The 7,082-nt window shown below is 37.8% G+C and overlaps 1 pseudogene across 1 annotated transcript; it reads right to left on the reverse strand.

Annotated features, from left to right (window-relative positions):
• Positions 1-145: 145 nt before the first annotated feature.
• LOC137731346 (putative serine/threonine-protein kinase PBL3 pseudogene) lies at positions 146-1,876 on the reverse strand (annotated as a pseudogene). Its single transcript, XR_015957844.1, has 3 exons — positions 1,119-1,876; positions 741-864; positions 146-553 (listed from the first exon to the last, which is right to left on the reverse strand). The product of XR_015957844.1 is annotated as a putative serine/threonine-protein kinase PBL3 pseudogene (transcript).
• Positions 1,877-7,082: the final 5,206 nt, after the last annotated feature.

Genomic DNA, 7,082 nt, shown 5'->3' on the forward strand with positions numbered 1-7,082 from the left:
CAATACATGTTAGTCTCGCGCTAGTAAATATTGTGTTTTCTGTAATTATAGTTTGCTAATTCATGAACAAGTGCTGCCTTTGCTTTCACTATATAGTCTTAGTGGACGTTCACGCATTTTAGGATTGCACTACGAAGGAAAACAGCTATCTATATGCCTGGCACCCATTTCGTGTAGGGAAATTACTTCTGTGAGGAGGGAATGGTGTAAATGCAGTAACATGGGCCTGAAATCCGATTGCTGCCTGTGTTTTAATGCAACTCCTCCAAATCAGCCACGACCTCAGTCATCGTTGGTCTGCTCTTGGGGTTTGAATCGAGGCATCGGAGGATGAGTTCAGCAAACTTGTGAGCTTCTTCCACCGGGAAGTTGTTTCCAAGTCTCTCATCAATCACACGATGCAGTTGTAGCCGATTGCGAAGATATGGTTCAGCCCACTTGGTAAGATCACCAGTCATCCCATCCGAATATTTCTTCACGGCGCAGGAGCCTGAAAAGATCTCTAAGAGCACCACGCCGAAGCTGTATACGTCGGTTTTGAGTGTTACGTGCCCTGTAAAAATGAAAACCAAATTAGCCCTCTGGAGAAATGAAATATCTGGCAGCATGTACTAGGTGTATAAAATGCCCTCTCACGAAAGCTGATCACATGACACCAACTGCGTGAGGTGATGAGAGGAACGCTGTGTTACACCGGTTGTACGTAGGAATCGTTGTACATTTGGTAACTGGTTGAATACCTGTCGCTATGTACTCAGGTGCAATGTAGCCTTTGGTGCCAAGAACCCTTGTCAATATGTGGTCCTGGTCATCTTTGGGTCCATATTTTGCCAGGCCAAAGTCTGATAGCTTGGCATTGAAGTCCTGCAACGTCGATTATCATCCTAAGGTTAGATTAATTATTGACAAATACATATGATTAGGACCTTTATGACTTTCGGTTACATAATAAAACTGGAGGAACACTAAATTGACCAACCATATAAATCATGGTTCAGTGTTCCATTTTATTGACGTCTAAGTGTTCTTATACTTCAATTAAAATTATATATTGGTACGTAACTATTTGTGTATATTTTGCACAATTAATGTCAAAAAGTATGATGACATAGCCTCACATCATCCAACAGAACATTCGAAGCTTTGAGATCACGATGAATTAAGGGTGCCCCGCGAGTGTGAAGACAATGCAGAGCCTTGGCTACGCCGAGTGCTAATTTGGTTCTTCTCCTCCAGTGTAACTGTGTAGCATCTTTCGCCATGAGTTGGGCCTCCAAGCTTCCTCCTTTCATGTACTCATAAACCAACATTCTGTGCTCACCTTCGCGGCAGTACCCTATTAGTTTCACTATGTTTGGATGACTTAGTTTGCTCATAAATTTCCTCTCATTCTGCACCACCAACATAAATCTCACACTCGCAGAAAGATAGATATTTAAAGAGAGAGAGAGAGAGAGAGAGTGAAAAAAGACTAATTATATTTACACCCTCCACACTTCGGTGAATTTCAAAAGAGTTATGGGTTCCAGTTTTCACACGTTTCACAGGTTGCACCCTCCACACTTTTAGTAAACTGATGATGTCGCAAACGTCAAACATGTTTCTAGGCTGAGTATAAGCCACAATTACAACAATGAGACGAAATTGTGTGATTATTTGTCAATTGAGGAGACGATGAAGCTCCATGATGATTGATTAGTTTTGGTCTCTATGCGCGGGAGTATGGATTCCACGCCAACTCATAGTTGGGTCCCACACTTGTCACTTAATTAATTTAGAGTAAATTGTAGATATGATCTCTTAATTTTAACTTAATTGGAGCAATGGTCCATCAACTAAAAATCCATTACCATTGGTCTCTCAACTCATCAAAACGTGCAGCTATGGTCCTTCAACTAAAAATCTATTACCATTGATCCCTCAACTTTAATTCAACTAGAGAAATTGTCCCTTAACTTTAACCCAATTGTAGCAATGTTCCTTCAAAGATAACTCGTTTTAACAAAAATTTTGACGTAGTTGATGAAAAAGACCATAATTACACACTTTGATGAGTTGAGGGACCAATGGTAATGAATTTTTAGTTGAGAGACCATTGCTTCAATTTGATTAAAGTTGAGGGACCATTGATTTACTCATTAATTTAAGAATGATGATACAACAAAAGGCATAAATTGATAAGATCTGAAACTCATGGTGTAATGTGAGAAAATTAAAACCTCGTGGTCAAATTGAAAATTGTTCCAAATCTAAAGGGTGAAAAATGTATTTCTCCTTGGAAAAAAAAAATAAAGAAGAAAAAGAAAAAAAGATATAATAAGCTGCATCTCCCTTGGGAATGAACTCATTCTCCTACTTGCAAATAATGTATCTTTATTGTACAAAATTTCATAATGAAACTGTTCAATTTCTTAATCTTTATTTTAAGACTATCCCTAAAAAAAATCATTTGAATTAGCTATCATTTAGTTATCCAAATGTATCGAATAAATTAAACGGTCTAGGTACCAAGTATTATATGAGTTTTTTTAAGAATGATCTTCAAATGAATCCTAAGAAATTGAATGGTTACGATTACATAATTTCTACAGTAAAAATATGTTATTCATAAGTAAGAGAGTAAGCTCATTCTCCAGGGATGGAATGCAAGGATTATTAAAAAATAAATTAGAAAACAACTGACCTCCCATTGTTCATCGCCTTGTAGTGCTGTCTTTCTGAGCCTTTTGATAGCAATTGGAAATCCCTCACTTGGTTTTGCGGCAGCATTCATATTACAATAACTCACATACCCTTTGTAGACATCACCGAATCCGCCTTGCCCGATCAAGTTCTTGCTGCTAAACTTGCGTGTGGAAGCTTTCAAGGCACTGTAACAGAAGCAGTATAGCCTGTAATCTCGGAACACTCCGTCCTTCTTGTTCACTCTCTCCAAATTCCAATCTTTTGGACTCGGAGTATTGGAGTTTGTCGTGGCCCTTACACTTTTGCTACGTTTTTTTTCTGCACCTACACACCATCAACAAAAGAAGAGGAGAACAAAGTTTTCTTAATTAGGGTTAGCAGAGGGAAAGTAACTAGCTACATGCTTTTTGGATTGCATGCATGCAATAACAATACCTATGTCTGAGACCGAGAAATTCCTCTCTTGAAGTGGTGATCTTCGTTTCTCACGTTTACTGATCATATTTTCTGTACCCAGAAACATATAAAACTAACCGAATGAATAAAGAAAAATTTATACAAAAGTCCCAAATATTTTTTTTTTCAGCCAAAAAAATGGAATATTCATATGTACCTTGACCTTGTAAGGAAGTTGAGGAAACAGTTGGAGCTTTCTCTCGAGCTGCTTTGTAAGTTTTCTTGGGTAGAGAAATTTGCAGCCTAATGTCTCCTTAATTACCAAATAGAAAGAAAAGAAGAATCTTACTTTCAGAAACATTTTGCCTATAAATATTCAACTTCTGATCATTAAAAAATACACAGAAATTAACAGTATGAGTGCAAACCAATGGGATGAGGTTGAAAAACTGATGAGTCTGTCTCGCCATGGTGTTTCCTCAAGCAGCAGTTTCCCATGAGACCAGCAGGTGACGATTACGCTAGAAGAACCAGAACCGAAAGATAGGAATTAAGACTGTAATTATGAATGTGTGAGGAAGCTGATGAGAGAAAGGGAGAGAATATAGAGATAATTAGATTAAGTGGTAGTAAAAACACTAGTACTAGTAATACAACCTAGTAAGAGATGATTAATCAGGTGATGTGGGCTAGGTGGACAAACTATAATGTCCGAAGTTTCAAGAAGAAATATCTGTGGCGATTACTACAAGAAATCTAGTCCCTTGTCACAAGTGTAAAAGGGGGACTGAATACAAAAACAATATGTCCAGGTGGTTGATCTATGCCTCTAACAAACAGCTTAGATTGATGAGAGATATTGATCTTAACTTCCAAAGATATTGGTTGGTGGATTTATTGGAATATTAAAATCTTTACAGCTGGAAGAGGTGGTCTGGTCGCAACTTCACAGGGTCAGGTGGAGGGAAAAGACAGAAATTAAACTGTTCTAGTAAAAGGCGATGAAGATTATAGTAAATCAACCTAACTTCAGCTCTCCATATTTTTTTCATTTTTTAATTGTTTAAGCAGGATGTGGTTCCACATCATTCGGGGTTCCTGTACTATTGAAAAAGTTAAAGATCTGTATAGCAAATGACAATATATGAAGTGTGAGTCATTGGGAAACCAGACAAAAATTTCGAAATTCATTTGTTATTAGGCGGTATCTGTTCGTACGCTTCTATGAACAACAGGTCTTGTATTTAATTTTGAAATTTGCATATGCAGTACATGTATACGTCTTGATAATGGCGAAAATGCTATGGGGCATAAACTGTCAAGAGAGATGGAAAGAGGCAGATAGACTATATATATATATATATATCTCAGGCGCCTTCTTTGGACTCATTTGGAATTTGAAAACAAAAGAAATTTAACAAAAGTTTATAGCTGGTTCATTGGGCTACTAAGCCAGAAGAGTGATGGAAAAGTTTTTAGGGATATTGCTGTGAATAAGAAAACTAACCTTTTTCCAAATAAGATAAACAATATAGCATGTTGATTATCTTGAGAAGTTGGGAATTGGAGGTAGAAAATACAGAAAGAAGGCTAATAATAAACTCAAAACCCTATGCTGCCATGCATATGCTAATCTATTAGAGAAATTCATATTTATTGCAGAGAGTCAATAACAATGACTTAAAACCTGGGTTAGTACTTAATTAGTTACTGTAGTCATCAATTCCAAGCCATCACCTCCAGTCATTTGTGTTGAGATATGATCAAATGACACCCGGAGTTCCCCCAAACACTTCAGTACAGATGGTGCGATCATCATTTAATGTACAAAGAACTTAAGCATCGATCTTAATGAAGTGTTCGGGGGAACTCTAGGGGACACCTGATTCCAGATGTATATGCACAATAGTATTTATTTACTACGTACTGTTTTTGATTGCTTGGGTACTTATGAAATGTAAACCATGCATGCTAGCTATTTATAGTGGTAAAGCTCCAGCATTTGTTATGTTTGAGCAGAGACTGGAGAGGACGACAATAGTAATAGTACTGAGCAGTGAACCTAGACATAAGTGTGGGTTAGATTGAATTTGAAGGTACGCACGTAATTAGGAAAAGAATCTTGAGGTTGTGATGAGACTGAGAGGCCATCTCATGTGCCAACGTTCTTCCTTTTTTGCTAGATGTCCATCCATCTGCTTGTCTAAGTCTTTCATTTTAAGATATTGTTGGAACCAAATTTGCGCACCACCGTGAGTAGTGGAGATGCCCAAACTCTTTAACTTGTAAAAGAAACACACAATTGTATGCAAGCCAAAGACAGGGGGTGCACCGGTCAAAGCCTCTCCGACAATCAAGTTAGTAAGTAATATTAAGACTCAAGAGAATAAGTATGCAGAGATTGCGTTATATATAAGGGTACCAGGAGAGGACTTTTAGGATAGTAGAATCCTTATTAAACCAATAAAATCCTAGAGAATATCTAGGAAGTAGGTATTGCATTCTCTTAGGAGTGTGACTACTTGCGACGTACGCCAATCTTTTGATTGTAATAAGGACTCCAAGATTATAGGAAACATGTTGATTCCTTGCTGGATTAAGTTCCCGAATCTTGCGGAACAAGCATGGTTTATCACAGCCAAGACAACATAATTCACCCACTGATTTTAGAATAGGATGATGGTGGTATCGCTAATCCGTTTAGTCACCTCTGCAATGGAGGCTGTTAAGTCCATGATCGGACTTCTAAAGTTGGCGTTTTTCGATTTGCCTGATTCCTGCCCTGAAAAAAATCATGGCCCCACATATATCTTTACCAAAATCTTGTACATACTGCGGGCATGTGATCATAACAAAGGGCTTCTTATTCTTAAGATTAAACTAGAATACCAGCTTGTAAGGTAAGCACTGTAAAGTTTCTCCTGGTGGCCCACACGCCAATTCCTTCGCCATCTATCCATAAACAAAATCTTAGCTTAGCTTAAGATGATCATAGTTTAGCACAAGAAGAAGTTGCTATGATGTTTGATATATCCGCTATTACATCATTATATATCGAACTAACTCACACATCCTTAAGGTACTAGCTACTAATGAGCTAGGGCACCAATTTTGCAAGTGTATATTGAAGATTTTATTTTGAATTTGTCTGTCCTTAAATTGATATTATGGGATGAAAGTGACTGAAGAGGATGTATGCGCAAGAATGGAAAAGGGATGGCGATGGGGAGAGCTTATGACCACTCATTGAGTGCAACTCAACAATATGCCCTCCCTCTCATCTTCCCCACAATTCCGACCAGGTTCATCATCAATAGATTTCTGGGGATATCATGTTTCTAACATAATGGCTCTCCTACATGCCAGAAACCCCATCAAAGTAAGAAAGAGATTATAGGCCAGTTAGTTACACACTTTGTGATAAACACTAATTAATTTCCCTAAATTGCTTTGCCAAGAAACCACAAAAACGAAAGAAAGAGATCGTCAACTGTTCCCTGGAGTTCCCATGATCGCTTCATTTGGGGCAGTTCATATGATCAGTGCCCTTAATTAACTAACTTACCAGATTAAGGTTGCATAGCTTCTTTTTAATCATGCATCTGAAGTGTTTTTTTTTTTTGGGGGGGGGGGGGGGGGGGGTGTGGAACTCCGTATGCCATTTGACAGTGATCAACATGATCCACAGCAGAAAAATAAATACTTTGATTATAGCCGTGCTTTTTTTATTATGGACCTTATGGTATAAAATGTTGAACTAATTGGAATTTGGGATGAACTCATAATCCTCCCCTCACTGCTTAACCATTTTTTTTATCAAAGAAAAAATTCCTTGGTCACGAAGGTTTGATTTGTCATATTGGAGAAGGATGAATTATACCGCTGCTGGGCTGCTAATTCCAGGCTATTTTGTCAAGGCTCTCTATAAGTTTCTGGAGACCTAAAACTATTATTAATTGTAGCTTTATGGCTGTATTTTTCAGGCCGTTTTAACTTAACCT

This window comes from Pyrus communis, chromosome 16 (genome assembly GCF_041283825.1).
Source record: "Pyrus communis isolate YQ-2024b chromosome 16, ASM4128382v1, whole genome shotgun sequence".
Taxonomy (NCBI): Eukaryota; Viridiplantae; Streptophyta; class Magnoliopsida; order Rosales; family Rosaceae; genus Pyrus; species Pyrus communis.